Below are 16,835 nucleotides of genomic sequence, written 5' to 3' on the forward strand. Positions count from 1 at the left end.
TGTCGGGGTCACTACAGTGAACCTGTTGGAATAATTTTTGAGCACCATTCTTCATTATTCTCGCTTTTGATGAACATGGAAGGATAGGAGAAAATGATCCAATTATGTACAACTATTAATTTAACAACTCACCATGCTATTTTAAAAACTCAATAGGTTAAAACACAAACACACACACACATACACACACATACACACACACACACACACACACAAAACCTCATAATGATACCACTTACATTGAACTGGTATAAGAAAAGAGGAGGACTTATTGATTCATGTAACTGAAATCCAAATAGAAGCTCTGTCTTCCATTATAGACTGATACAAGGCTCAGTAAATGTAATCAGAGTTGTATGTGTGACTTACTTTGATATACCTCAGGATTTTAAATGGACTGATGAATGGAGAGAAGGATGAATAGATAGATGAGTGCATGAAAAACCAGCTGTGGGATAAAGTTAATTTTAGAATCTAAGTGGTTGGCAACCATGTGATTACTGTAAAATAGCTCTACCCTTTCTGTATATATATGAAAAACTTTTATGACAAATGTGGGAAATGTTATCAGGGTTTAGTTTCTCTACCTTGGCTCCCCTTAGTGTGTCAAAAAAAGTTATAGCAGCACTAGCCTAAAGGCTATCAGATATCACTAAATAATCTATGAAATTCAAGGAAAACATTTTAGTGAATTTCATTGGTTGTCATTGGACCACATGCCCTATCTGAACTAATCACTGCAGTTACGAGATTGCAATGCTCTGATTGGCTATGACTGAGTCATATGCTTCACTCCTGGATAGAGGGTGGATTCCATCCCAGAAAACAGGATTGAGAATTGTGTGAGGGGATGACTCTACCTAACTACCAAAATTGGAAGCTTTTTTGTGACTTAAAATTCAATTCCTAGAAAACCATTCAGATTTGATGAGTAGACTTACACTCATGATAAAACATAATTTCTGATGTTAGAATGAAGCAACAGTCTAGTCACCAAAAGCCATTTGTTCTCTCAACAGGTTATGCAATGTAATGCAAGTTAATATAATCTTAGGCATTTTACTTGATTTTGGAAGGCAGTGGTGCTGCTCCTGAAAAAAGCTGGAACAGATGAAATGAAAACAAGCGTATTCCAAGATTCTTGTGTATAAACACTGGCTCTGAAAAGCAAAAAACACTGAGACACTGTTGGGCTCACTGCATTCTGTATCACAACCAAGAAAATGATTCCTAAGAATCTTTGTCCCTGGTTTACTCTCCAGTGAACACTTCCCTTGTAGTTCTGTCTTAGAACCAGGGCTCGGCTCCCAGGTATCACTCAGCTGGGTAAGAAAAGTTTTTGCTAGGACTCCAAGATTGACAATGTATACGGAAACATTATCATTGCATAATTCCTACGGCACTAGCCAAGCAACTCTCAATCTTTGAGATCTGTTACCACAAAACATACAAGTCAATCTGGATTCCTGGAAAAGACATGGTAGGTTTTATGTTGGAAGACATGGGTTGAAATTCCAGATTAACCTTGGGCAAATAACCAAAAGTAAGCATCCTGGTTTTAATGACATTGTATCTCAGATGATCATCAGAGGATTAAGCAACTGTTTGTGTGTATTGCTTATGCAGCCTGCTATGGAATGGTGTGCATTAAAAAGAGATAGAGATAGACATAGAAATTGAAAATCTAAGCTCTAACTATAAATAATAATTTAGTTGCTTCATTTATATGGGGCTTTATAGTGCAAAAAATATTTTTCATACATTATATCCTATGCAAAATCCTTGAGTAAATTTTCCTATATAATAAAAGCCTAATATGCAAATCAACCAAACAGTGGAATGACTGATGCGGGGGGGGGGGGGGGGGGGGCAGGCTGGTGATCAGGCAGCGTCAGGCCAGCCAAGGCAGGTGCCAATGGGAAGGGACAATGATGGGGGGGGGCGTCAGTGACCGGTGGAGGTGGAGGGGCAATCGGGGTGGCAGTGACCACTCACCAGCCAGTGCTGTCCCCTGACCAGCTCCTTGGTTGCCTCCCACAGAGGGAGGCAACTGGGGTGGCGGCAGGGCAATGGGGGGTGAGGCCGGCCACTCACCAGCTGGCGCCGTCCCCTGATCAGCCTGCCAGTCACCTCCTGCAAAGTTTAAAAACTCAATAGGTTAACACACACACACACACACACACACACACACACACACACAAACAACAAAAACCTCATAATGATACCACTTACATTGAACTGGTATAAGGAAAGAGGAGGACTTATTGATTCATGTAACTGAAATCCAAGTAGAAGCTCTGTCTTCCATTATAGACTGATACAAGGCTCAGTAAATGTAATCAGAGTTGTATGTGTGACTTACTTTGATATACCTAAGGGAGGCGTTAGAGACCAGACTGCGGCTTTGGCCCGCTTCCCACAGGGAGTGGGCTTAAGCTGTCAGTTGGACATCCCCCAAAGGCTTCTGGACTGTGAGAGGGTGCAGGCCAGGCTGAGGGACCCCCCTGAGTGCATGAATTTTTCATGCACCAGGCCTCTCGTGATAAATAATGTTCACTTCATTTTGCAAATGAGGAAACTGAAGTTTAGCAAGTTGAATTGTTTTTGCTAAATTCTACTATAGCTGGTACATAGTAGAATTAGATTTAAACTAAAATCTGAACAACTTTGAGAATAAAAAGTGTGGACATAGGTTGTAGATATTTTAACTAAATAAAATACTCCTAATTTTTAATATGTGCATTGAATTTTCTCTGATTCCAAAAGAGAACTAAATCTTAAGAAGAACCCAACAGGCTATGGCCTGGTAGCTCAGGAGTTTAGAGCATTGTCCCGATACACCAATGTGTGGGTTCAATCCCAGGTCAGGACACATTCAAGAATCAACCAATGAATGTGTAAATAAGTGGAACAATAATATATATCTCTCTCTCAAAAACAATCAATCAATAGTAATAAAAAGAAGAACCCAACAATGCATTTAGTACTTCTTTTTATATTTAGCTCCTGGGCAAAGCATACTCTTTAATCCTATGTAATTGTAGCCTCAAGAAATATAGCATGTGTGGGTAATAGGTTTTTCCAGTTTCTTATGGAGACTTTATCGCCATGACTGAGAATATTAAATGTGATATTCCATGGATAAAATGAGCCCTCCAGATGATCAGAGCAGTACAGGCATCGATATATTCAGAAAAGTCATGCCATGCATGGCTTAGCTTCATCCGCACCAAAGCACTTATTTTCTTTCTTTATGCCCAGTTTAGTTCTTAGTTCAACTAGATTTCCTTTTTGCTCTAGCTATAGGCTTTGATGAGTTTGGTTACAGATTCTAAGTCTCGGACAGACTTAGAAGCCTTTCTCAGTGAAACCACACGAAAGAGAGCTATTCATAGCAGTTAACAGATTGCCCCAGATTGTCCATGTCATCTGGCTGTGACCACACTCTGGGTGGTCGGGCTTGGTCACCTGGATTCAGGACGCTGCCCTCAGGCCAGCCTTGGCGAAGCAGCCCAATCTCTTTGTCCTCCTCAGTTTTGTCATGCTCTGTAGCAACATGCTTCCTCAGCTGTTCTGTTTCAGTTGAGTTTTAACTAAAGTCCCTTTTCTATATGCAGACAATGGAAGAGCAGATGGCACTTTCCCCAGCATGTTTTAGCCAAGATTCCACTCCTAAAACACACGCCGTTCTTGTTCTTTTTTTTAAAAGGGTACAGTTCATCTCACTTGATTTCATGTCAACTCTATTTTTTGGACTTGCTTGCAGCAAAAATCTGTCTTTCATGTCTGATAATAGTGAGTTCTAACCTTACACCAGGTCTTTGATACTCATTATGTCCAATGCTGTCACAAATCTCCTAAGTAGACACTCAGATTATCCCCATTTAATTTACCTTTTGACCTCACCAGTTAGCTTTGAAGAAACATAATCCAAAAAAATAAACACCCTAAATTCTAATCAATGCCTTAATGATTATCTGAACTCAGACAAATAATTATTTTACTTTAAAATCTTTAAAGAGGGGGGTGTAAGACAAGAATTAGGAAGAGCCAACACATCAAACTAATACTACTTCTTTCACCCAGAGCAGATTTTATTCATTACACTTTCTAAAGTACTAAAGCCATTCTCACTTTATGGGCCTTGAAAAGCTGGATAAAATATATGTACATTTCTACTACTTGGCTCTCAGATGTTTCTTCCAGCTCTCACATTCTAGCTTTCAAACTATATCTGCCCCCTGGATTTTATACTAGTTTAAATGTTATTATGGATGCAGCTAATTGTAGCAAATATATTTCGGGTGTCAATCACTATGTGGAGTATTTAAAATACAAAAGGAAATAAAATGGCATCTTGCCTCAAGTGCAAGTCTAGTTATGAAGATCATTGGTTTAAACTACTTATTTTTATTGAGATAAGAGCATGTTTACATTTACTCTTTAGTTACATTTATGTGAGGAGAAAGGTCTTTGCGTATGTGAATTTTAAAGCATGGATCCACTCATTGAAAAGTTTTGCCAGATGGTGTGCCTCAATGGTTGAGCATCTACCTATGTACCAGGAGGTCATGGCTAGATTCTCAGTCAGGGCACATTCCCAGGCTGTGGGCTCGATCCCCAGTGGGGGTTGTGCAAGAGCCGATTGATGATTTTCTCATCATTGATGATTCTCTCTCTCCCTCTCCCTCTCCCTCTCCCTCTCCCTCTCCCTCTCTCCCTTCCTCTCTAAAGTCAACAAAAATATTTTTTTTAAAATAGTTTTCATGAAGACAGGCATGATAGACAGATCTGTTGCCCCAAGATACTTGTGGCCTTGTGTCTGATTTCAGACAGCTCTGAGGTGGCCACTTTTTAGGCTTGCTAACACTGTTTTTCCTGCTAATAGCATTTCACCTCAAGCAGTATCTGATGCAGCAGGTCGCTGCAGGATTCTGCAAGTGTCCATCTGTCCCTTGGCCTCTTTCCCTATTCCTCTGCCCTCAACCCCACCACCGAACTTAGTCCATTCCCATGTGTAAGAGAACTACATAGAAGCCTAGCTCAGAATAGTCACAACAATCGAATGACAGAAAATTAAACTATTTCACTGCTTGTGTATCTTTTGGCTTAAACTCAGAAGTTCCCCGGGTACCCAGAATCTCAGGAATAAGATCCTGAAGCGCAAACTCAATCTAAGGTCAGAACTTAGCAGAAGTGTGACACTGCCAATGTTGGGTTCTGGCTCAGCATAAAGCTATCAAGACAGAGGTCATTTAGAAGAATTGGAGATGAGAGACAAAAAAAAAAAAAACACGCACAACAATTTGGAAGTGGGACAGATGCTTCGGAGTCGTTCAAGCAGTAGGTGATGGGAAGAAACCTAGCCAGACACAGAAAATATTCAGTAGATGGCCAAAGACAGTGGTCGGCAAACTGCCTCCGAGCCACATGCGGTTCTTTGGCTCCTTGAGTGTGGCTCTTCCACAAAATACCACGGCCTGGGCGAGTCTATTTTGAAGAAGTGGCGTTAGAAGAAGTTTAAGTTTAAAAAATTTGGCTCTCAAAAGAAATTTCAATCGTACTGTTGATATTTGGCTCGGTTGACTAATGAGTTTGCCAACCACTGGCCAAAGAGAATAGATAACATAAGCCAACATGGGAAGCAAAAGGAAAAGCTTTTGTTAGATCCATAGTAATATTTATTGAGTTTGTATTCTTTCATTTTGCTCCTACTATATGGTAAGCTCACTGAGGGCAAGAGCTATGTCTAATCCACTTCATAATTCTGTTCCTTATGACCTGGAGTGTAGTAAATATTCCATGCCTGCTTGAGAAATCCACATAGGAACTAAATGAACGGTAGAATTCCACCACTAAGTAACCTTTAAACTCCCATATTTTCTTCCTCATGCTATCTGTCAAGCCTTCACCTTGTCATCAGTGATAGCATTTCCTTTATATGCAAATTATTTTAGTCTAAACTTTTATGGGGAAAAGAGCAATATTTATTCAAAGAATGATAAAGAAAATTAACATAGGTTATGCATGGGGCATCCTAAAGAAGATTAACAAGTGGTCAAAGGAATATTTTAAGACGAAACCAACAAAGGGAATGGGAAATTATGAAAGATGAGTAGTGGCAAATGTTTATTAAAAAGTAAGGCATTATATTATCAAAGTATCTCAGGCTTGTGACTTATGACTCATCACTGAATGTCAACTGTTGCAAAGATGCCAAAGCATTTAGAAAATATAACACATTAAAAGGCCGTTCTTGTCTATCTTCTTCATTTGGTCTGTTTTCTTAAAAAAACTGTCAGCTATTGTCAAAGGTTCAAAGACCAACTACATTTAACAGCTTTAAGAGGGTGCCTTGCTGCAATTACTTTGATACATTAAAGATGTCTTACCTTGTACATGATAGTTAGCTTTTCTGAAACTTAGGTCTTCTATAACTGCCACAACTGGGGATATATAATAATTTTTCTTTAATACGCACAATACCTTCAAATCAATTGTCTTGACCAATGGCTGGAATACAATAGAAGCCCATTACACTTTTTCTCCAGTTGTCTTCTCTGTCCTATCCATCTGTTTTGATATTAAGAATAGGGGTGACACACAAGGAGATGCCCAGGAAAGTGAGTGGAACTTTTAATATTGGCATGTGATCGGGTATTCTGTGAAAAATCGGACCTCTAAATCTGAAGAAGATTATATACACAGGAATTGTAGCTGGCCTTAGCATTTGACGGAAAGCATTTCCCCTGGTGGCTCTGGGATGAAGGTGGGAATAATGTGAGCGTGTCTCAAATGTATGGCCGGTGGCACTGGAGAATCTGGTTAGAAGAGCAAGATCATCGGTAGGGTTTATCTGATACCTAATTGCCAAACTGACTGCCCTATGGTTATGTTTCCTAGAAATAATCAAGAGCAGTCACCATATAAGTGGCCAAGTGGAAGAATTTCTGTATAGAAGAATTTCCAGTAACATACAGCTAAGTTGTCTTTACTCAAAGGGTGTACTCTATTGATTCCTCTGAATTCCAAGTCCTCACAGTAAATTCTGTTAGTATCCCCACTCTAAAGCTAAAGAAACTGAATTACAAATCAGAGGCAACAGAGTGGAATAAGAATTCCATCATTTCATCCAGTCATTATGTAATCTTGGTTATGCTAATTCCTCCCTCTGTAAATGGAAGAAAAATAAAAATCACCTCTTGCAAAAGCATGCATCTTCATCTATCACTACATTAGACTAAATACAGGACTAGGATGAAGAACATATGCAGTTAAAGGGAGACAGAGAAGTGGATGATTCAAAGCAATAATTGTATCTCCCCATTAACTGGTTATAATTGTAAATGTCTTATACAGTAACAATTCTATCATTGTAATTATCCTAGTCCCATTTTTTCTTCAAGTAAATCCACACACAAACACTGGGAATTTAGTATAGACCACACAACACGAGTTTTCTCTCGCCCCTTGCTGCTAATTTGCTTCATTCCGGATCTTGTCCGCAGCCTGTAGCATTTATTTTAGTGACAACAAAAGAAACTTGGGATTAGCCATTAACCAGTAAATAGCATAGCCCCCAAGGTTCTTGGCAGTGCCACCTGGAAGTACAAATAATCACAAACAACGGACTCCCCAGAGTAGGAGACCATGTCCTTGGTCAATGAGGTGAGAATGAGACAAAGGGTAATGAGCACAGTCTAGTTTCTTTCTTCTTTTATTTCCCCACTGTTGGAAAGCGGGGCCTGGTGAAGGACCTGTGACACTTTTTAGAGATTCATTTACAGTTGAAAATATCACCACCAATAAGATTTAATGTTTCAATTATGTCCATATCAGTCATTTATTTATCTAGCCATTCACTTTTTAAAAAAATATTTACTGGGTATCTTCTTTGTGTCAAGTTTGATCATAGCCATCAAAGATGCAATATAGCCCAGCCAGTGTTGCTCAGTGGTTGAGTCTACGAACCAGGAGGTGATGGTTTGATTCCCGGTCAGGGCACATACCTGGGTTGTGGGTTCGATCCCCAGTATGGGGCATGCAGGAGGCAGCTGATCAATGATTCTCTTCAGTGATGTTTCTATCTCTCTATACCTCTCCCTTCCTTTCTGAAATCAACAACAACAAAAATTTTTTAAAGGATGCAATATAACTAAGGTCCCTGACCCAAAGGAGCTTGTACCATGGAAGGGGATATAAACAATAAACACTTATTCCATTTTTCCCAATAAATATTTTTATGGCTACTGAAGATCTGAAGCTCTAAATAGCAGAGACACACGGAGCTTATGATTCTTACCTAATTACGAAGGGATCTCAGTGTGTGGCACATCAGTAGGGGCCCATGCTGGTTTTGTGTCTGTTCCATGAGCTTGCCAAGCATTGCCACCCTAGAGCTTTAGCTCTTGCTCTCCTCTCTGTCTGGGGCACTGCTCCTTAGTTCTTAGCATGGTGGGCTCGATTCTCACACTCAGATCCCAGTGGAAACCTTAGTTCCTCAGAGGCCGGATTCCTGGCCCCCCCACATGAAGCAACCTTTGCCTCTTCCCTTGGTTATTCATTATTGCTTTGTTTTATTGTTTTGAAAGCAATTAATAGAAAAAAAAGAGCATGTTTATGCATCTGTTTGTCTATGTGAGAGTAGAGACTATATCTTATTGGCTAACACAGCAGTATATGGAACAGTGTCTGGCATATAGTGGGTTTCCTAGAAATTTTTGTTGAATGAATAACTGGCTGGATAAATGAATGTTGTTATGAAGACATAGGAAAGGAGCACCTTAACCTAATTATGAAAGAAAGACTCAGTAATATTCCATTGTGTATATGGATTCTTTAAAGTGAGTTGTTGTTGTTTTTTATCCTCACCGAGGGAGTGAGGATATTTTTTCCATTGGTTTTTAGAAAGAGTGGAAGGGAGTGGGGAGGAGAGAGGAAAAAGAGAGAAACATCTACCTGAGAGAGACACATTGATTGGTTGCCTCTCATTGAAGCCCCAAAAGGGTGGGATTGAACCTGCAACTGAGGTACCTGCCCTTGACCGGAATCCAACCCGGGTCCCGGGCGCTGACGCTCTAACCATTGAACAACCAGTCAGACTCTGTTATAGTGTAAAGTTAATTTATCACTATTTCAGGAGAGAGGTCAATTTATCTCTAGTTTTAAAGGTCAGTAACCTAGCAGGAATCTTACCTCCATGCCAATAATGATCATCTGGAGAATTAACTAAGAATCCCTTTACAAGTGGAATGTATTGGAGTTCCTGGCATCATGCACTCCTGGTTTTAAATTGCGCTTCTCTTTCAGTAGGAGTGTCTGCTTGGGCAATTCTCTGAACTCCTCTGAACATATTTTCTTCGTCTTAGCAAACAGGGATGCTAATGAATTCACGGCGTTGCTGCGAGGATCGCTGATAGCAGATACAGGGCCTAATGCGCAGGGAGATAGTCAATAATACCGCTTAGTTAATGTCACGACTCCTAACGGTATCAAACGCGTTTAAGGCCAATATCTTCCTTGGAAGAATAAAAGTCAGCTCTTTTGATTCTGGGCAAAAGTAGAAGACTGCATTTCTACCCCAGCGCTTCCTCATCGCGAGGGGGAACCTTTGCCTTTTGCAAAGGGGAATGCCAGAACGAAAGGGCTGGAATGAGTTTTCTCTCCTGATTTCCGATTTCCCTGCGTGCGAAGGCTGCAGTGTTATCAGCAGAGATAACACCGCCTGTAAAGAGCTCGGAGTGAATTTGGCTGGCAAAATCGCGGGAGGAGATTGACAGGATCTTAAACAGCCGGAGTCAGGGCGGCGGCGGCTGCGGTATTGACAGCCAGGCATTTCGTGAGTAATGAAGGAGGTTATATGATTAAGTTCCCCGAAGCGTGCGGCGCCCGCCGCGCGCACTTGCTGCCCAGCGCCTCCCCTCTGCGCGGCCCACCGGCCTGGCCGCTTTTCAGGCAGGATCAATAGGATTAGGAGCTTTGCACAGAAAGCTGGCCGCTGGTTTCTTGTGAAGGGTGCAGGGTGCCTTAGAGCTCTCTTCTCTCTGGCATTCTGCACCACCCCGTGTATTCATCGCATAAAACGCCATCCTTGGTTCTATTTTATGACAATTTTTCTCCTGCTTTTTTTTTTTTAAATAAACCTGAGATTTAGATTTTTTTTTCCCCAGAAGCAAGCTAGTACCCAAGATAGCATCCAATGTGGTGAAATCGTACACATTTTTGAAGGTGTAGCTTTCTCCTCACCCCAATGAGGTCGCAGATGAGGTTAGGATGTCACCCTGGGTTCCAACTCTTGATACAGTTGCCAACTGGCAGGTCACCTGTCTATAGGAGTTTTCCCCACTAAACTGTTAGCTTCTTCAGGTCAGAAACTGTCTTTTATTCATCTTTGTCACTCCTGTCTACCTAACTATAGATAACCCAGTTTGTGTTTAATGAGCATTTGCTAATTTTTTTAACTCACGTGATCAGTAATCTAAATGCAATTATTTTAATGTATTCATTTTAAAAAAAACAACAACAGGGAAAAATCTTTGTACCAGTCCCCTGGGGTTGTTGTGATAATTATGTAACATTCTGAGAGATTTAGGAGCAAGAGCCAATGGCAGAGACCAGCAGCAGGGCGAGTATTCAAACATGGGTGTGTCTGAATTCCAAGTCTATAAAACTGACATTCTCTTCTATTCCTTCTGGAAACGACACATTGCATTAGTTAGGTACATTACATTTATTTTCCAGAATCTTAAAAAAATATTTAAATAGGTTCTCACACACTCCTCTGAGATCTAATTTGCCTGTCTCTAATTTCGGTAAATAGCTGCTGCTCTGCCTACCTATAGAGTTCAATGACTGGTGCAAGGTCAAGTGAACGTGGCAGATAAGGCAAATCAAGAGAAGATGAGTAAATGTAAATCAGTCCGATCACTCCATCTCCCTCTCCCTCCACCTGGGAAAATGCCTTCTTCATCTAGAAATGACACTAATAGCAACCAGGCAGGTGTCAAAACCCACATCACTTTCTCCTCTTTCCATGCGCATCCCCCGCTATAAATATTCCTATGCTTAGGCATGTAGGCCAGGCCTGATGACTCTCAGAACCTCGCCTCCCCAGATAGTCCCAACACTGCAACCCAGCTGCTTCCTCTTGCTCTGGGTCCTTGCGGAGACTACCGCCGTCTGCTTATGTGCCTGGCAGGTAATCGCAGGTGGAGAGAGACTAAAATTATTTTTTAAGCTCATACACCTGCATTAAGTTATCTGAAAACTCCAGTCTCAGAGGGGGAGAGAAATATATGTAACCATTTATAAACCAGCAGATGTCCCTTATTGCACAGCCCAATCTACTGTATGTTTCGGACTTCCTATATTTGTTCCAAGTATAAAAGTTTCCACATGACTTTGTCCAGTAATTGAGTCAGATTGATCAGTTAATTAACAATGACAAACAATTACTGGGAAAGATTAAATAAATTTTGCAAGCAAAGCCCCCTTATTAAAATTATAACAATTTTAATAATTCATAATAAATGCATTAAAAGTCTATATCCTATGAAATTATTTAGGCTGAATGAAATTGTATGTCATTGCCAGGACAGTGCAGCTCAGTGGTTGAGCATCAACCTATGAACCAGAAGGTCAGGGTTCCATTCTGGGTCAGGGCACATGCCCAGATTGCAGGCTGGGTCCCCAGTGGGGGGCATGAAGAAGGCAACCAATTAATGATTCTCTCTCAACATTGATATTTCCTTCTCTCTCCCTCTCCCTTCCTCTCTGAAGTCAATAAAAAAATTCCTATATAGCCAAAACCGGTTTGGCTCAGTGGATAGAGCGTCAGCCTGTGGACTGAAAGGTCCCAGGTTCAATTCCGGTCAAGGGCATGTACCTTGGTTGCGGGCACATCCCCAGTGGGGGGTGCAGGAGACAGCTGATCGATGTTTCTCTCTCATCAATGTTTCTAACTCTCTATCTCTCTCCCTTCCTCTCTGTAAAAAATCAATAAAAATATATATTTTTTAAAAATCCCATATAATAAAAGCCTAATATGATAAGTGTCCCACCTTTCCTTCAATCGTTCGACCAGTCACTATGATGTACACTGACCACCAGGGGGCAGATGCTTTGACTGGTAGGTTAGCTTGCTGCTGGGTTCTGATCATTGGGACTGAGCTAGATGGGCAGGACATACCCTGGAACCCTCCCGGGTCCCTCCCCAGCTGGCCAATCTCCTGTGGTCACTCCCCAGCCTCCAAAATACTTCTTCTAATTAATATCCTTTCAAAGTGCATGAATCCGTGCACCGGGCCTCTAGTATTTATATAAAAAAGAAATTGTATGTCATGACACTGAAAATTCCATAATATCCAAATTAATTTATAAACAGGTTTCAGTATTTTTATTTTGCAAACTATAAAGCTCATATTTAATTCATAGACATACTTAGAAAACAATATTTGCCCCAGTGTAGTCTTTGTGTTCATTTGCCCCCAAGGCCAGGTCTACAAAAGGCCTAATATTTATTTGCATGTAATATTTGTTTGTAGGTATGCATGTTTGAATATTTGCATTCTTGTGGGCCTGACAAATAATGAATAAGTAATACATAACATATAAATAAGCAGACACATGATGTTTTGTATTTTGAAAATAAATATAAAATAATGACTGGCAAGTTGCTATAAACATATGAGGAAGGAGAAAGGAGTCCAACCTGCTAATGTAATATTTGTGCAGACAGCTGAGTGGATTGAGAAATGAGGATCATGGAGCTACGTGGGAAAATATTCCCCATAGTAAACAGAAAAAATAAATAAAGATGAAGATAGATATTTAGGACAGGGAAGGAGAGAGAGAAAGAGTGAGTCTGCAACAATATTCTTTAATTCTCTCTAACATTTAAGGTAATGGAATTATCATTTAGTATTCCCTGATGGAAGAACAGACCAAGGGATGGCGAGGGTGTGAAGAAAAGGGAACCCTGGCGCACTGTTGGTGGGGTTGTAAACTGGTACAGCCACGATGGAGGTTCCTCAAAAAATTAAAAATAGGACTACCATACGACCCAGCAATCCCAGCGGAGTTATGCAGCTATAAGCCGAGGAATGCTAAGGAGTGTCATTCCGCACAAGAAGCTAGGCGCGAGCCCGTGCCGACTCTCTCTCTGAGCCCTGCAGAAGGAACCCCCCTTGCTGGCACCCTGAGTTTGCACTTCTGTCTTCCCGAGCTACGAGATAATATATTTCTGTTGTGTTATGCTACCCACGTTTGTACACTTCGTTACAGGAGTGCTGGGAAAGGAATATGTCTACCAGGGGCCAGGTTTGAGGCTGCAATAGCTGTTTCTCTAGGATTACAGTCATTGGATAGTTCTCCTCCACCCAGACCCAAGGCCCATAAAGTGATATTCACACATGCTGTTTGTCTAACCAGTGTGAGACACCTACTATGATCTTGGCACTCAGTGGGGTGTTAGGAATAGAGGTCTGGATGAGAGATATGAAGCCAGGCCCGTTTGGAGATTGATTGGACAGTGATTTTTACCCATTTCTGTGACATATGGTAGACTCTTTGCAGAGTTTTCGCCCTTGGAACTTAGAAATGCATAAGATGGGAAAGAGATTGACAAGGATTATTGAAGCCAGCCTATAGCATCAGAATTATAGATGCAATAGTTTCCTAGACAAATATCCATCGTTAAAAATGTAATAAACCCTAACCCAAATATGTTGGAATTCTGATACAAAATTCTATTTTCCTTTTCCTAACAAACTTAAAAAACTATTAGCTGTTGCAGCAAAGTCACGCTCTCTATTCTGGTCTGGTCTTGCAGGTTATGGCAATATTCTTCCAGGTCCCAGATTGCTCTTACTTCATCTCACGTGTGTACGAGTTTTAAAAGGAAAGTACAAATATGCTATCTGAGTGGCTTTAGGTGTAATGGAAAAATGACCATGGCTCTGTCTCCTCACAGTATTGTTTCCTTGGAAGACACAAAGATAAATGTGGAATTACGTGTTTGTCTTGCATATTCTGAATGCCCTGGTCTGTTGGACAACATTGTTGATGGGGAAACTGTGAATTGACCTCCAGACCCTGTTCTCTGGTGACTACCATAATACAAAAGACTGGCGGGATGCCAAGGCTGTGGCTCTTTGGGGTCAAGGTGATCCACCTGGACTTCCCTGTGCAACAGCCACAGCCCTCCCGTGTGGGGGAAGGAGCAGGAAAGCTGTGCGCATGGGTGCCTGCTTGGCCTGGCCTCTCAGTGGGATGGTGTCCTATGTCATCCTAATCTCAAATCTAACGAGAAAATGGGGCGATGTTGGCTAGATGTTCCCACCACGATGACAGAAAACGATTTGTAATTGTGTTATGTGCTAGATGTGTCAACTAGTAGTGAGAACACTCAGGATTTACTCTTCGCAACTTTCCAGTGTATAATCCAGTATTGCGAAGGACTGTTTCTGGTTCCACAGCCAAGACCGAGGTGTGCAGACCTGGCTCTGGAGCTGGGCGTGTCTCCTGGAGGAGCCCTGGGTGAAATGGACCGCCCGCTGGCCACGGCTAGAGGTACCAGGGCCGAGCATCAGGCCATTTCAGAACCCGCCGAGACAGGGAAGGACGAGGATGTCTACTGCTGGGGACCTAGTCTCTCGGGACGGCTGGCCGAGTGCGGCTGTGACAAGCCGCCGCTGGGTACAGGGCTCCTTCAGGACCGCTGGGGGCACAGATGACGTGTCTCCTGCAGGGCCCCTGTGCCACAGGGCTCTTTGCCGAGTGCAGTTGGGACTGGCAGTGGCGGGGGGGGGGGGGGGGGGGCTCAGTTAAGGGGCTCCTGGGAGAGACTAGAGCTGGTTTCCCAGCCACTTCCGATTGCACAGCTGGAAGGGAGCTCTGTGTGCCTATTACCTGATGCACCAGTGGGCGTGACTCCTCCAGGGTCTCCTGCCACCTGGTGCTGGTGACAGAACCAAGTGAAACAGAGCTGTGACACAGTCGCCAGGGAACAGAGCTGCTTCTGGTTCTGCAGCCGGAAACGTACTCAGCAAGGCAGCCACCTAGGTGAGACTGCCTTCTCCACACGATCCTCCGAGGTCTCGTAATCCACTGAGGCCTCCCAGTCTCCCACCTGGATCCCAAAGCTCCCACAATGCACTTTTCTCCATGGATGGTGCCAATTTGTTGTTGAGGGAGGATGCAAATTAGGGGAGTCTTATTCAGCCATCTTGCTTAGCTTTCTCCCCATCGTTTGCTTTCTGTTGTTGAACTCAAATATGCATTCACCTTTTTTTATTGTTGCTACTTATTCAACTCCTTAGTGAGTTCTTTTTCCTGGAGGGATTTGTTAACTTAGTTTGCAATCCTGCCAGATTCCTGTGCTATTAATTTGACATATTCTTTTTCATTTAATCCTCTCACAAATCTTATGAGATAAGTAAATTGTCCCCACTTGAATCCTCAGTGTTTAAATCTACAAGGGAATGTGGGCATTACTCTAAGTTAAACAACTAGAAAATGGCAGTTGGGATGGGGATGCTAATACACCAGACTGGAGTGTTTGGGCTCTTCTTGTATGTCAACACCTTCCATAGGAAGGGAGTCGGTTCCTGGGCTCAGATTATTAGGTTATAAATTTAGTCTCCATGGACCTCTCCAGTCTTCCATTGCACAAATTAGGACATCAGTACCCAGGGAGGAGACATTCCCAGTCCCTTGTCCAAAATCTATTTTTTGAATCTAGAATTGAACAGATTTCTTTTTACTTCAAGTGCTACAATTCTTCCCCCACCTATCTTGTCTTTTTATTTTTTAATATGTTTTTAAATTTATTTCAGAGAGAGGAAGAAAGAGAGGGAAAGAGGGGGGGGGAGCGACAGGGAGAGGGAGGGGGAGAGGGAGAGAGAGACATCAATGATGAAAGAAAATCATTGATTGGTTGCTTCCTGCACTCCCTCTACTGGAGATCAAGCCTGCAATTCTAGCATGTGCCCTGACTGGGAATTAAACTGTGACCTCCTGGTTCATGGGTTGATATTCAACCACCGAGCAACACCAGCTGGACCCTCCTTGTCTGACTTGCAATTGGCAAAGTACAGATTGCTATTAATACAATTAAGCACTAGAGATTTATGCCATCTGCCTTTGCAGAGTCTCGTGAGCAGGATTGAAAGGCCTCGTCCCAACTTCACCAAGTACATGCTTTAGCTCTCAGACGTCAACACTTGAGGCTCCCACAGACAACAAAGGGGGAATTGTAGGCAAGAGATGTCTTTTCTTGGAAGGAGCCCATTCTGTGTCTTTTCTAAAGGCTTTAAAAATGATATCTATGATTGTGACTGAAAATACCAGTAAAAGAGACTGGAAATGTAGAAATGGAAAATAATAGTATGTACACTACACAACCACAAAGTGTGTGGCTCCTGCTTTTCCAAGAAAAAGCAAATGTATTTTTACTTTCCTATGAATGGGCCCATTATTCATGGTGATCACAGAGAGTCTTAGTAACGGCTTTCCTTGAATTCTTCAAATAGATATAAAAGTTCTAGCCCATCATAGAAGATTTTTTGTTGTTTGTTTGGTTAGTTGGTTTATTGCCTGGATATTCTTCTGCCTTTTAATAACCCATTTGTATTAGCTCCTATGGTTGCTATAACAAATTGCCACAGGCTTGTTGCCTTCAAACATCAGACATTTATTATCTTACTAGAGGTCCGGTGCATGAAATTCATGCACGGGGATTGGGGGATTGTCCCTCAGCCCAGCCTGCACCCTCTCACAATCCAGGACCACTGGCTTCTAACTGCTCACATGCCTGCCTGCCTCATCCTCCCTAAATG

This window comes from Cnephaeus nilssonii (assembly GCF_951640355.1).
Source record: "Cnephaeus nilssonii genome assembly, chromosome: 20".
NCBI lineage: Eukaryota > Metazoa > Chordata > Mammalia > Chiroptera > Vespertilionidae > Cnephaeus > Cnephaeus nilssonii.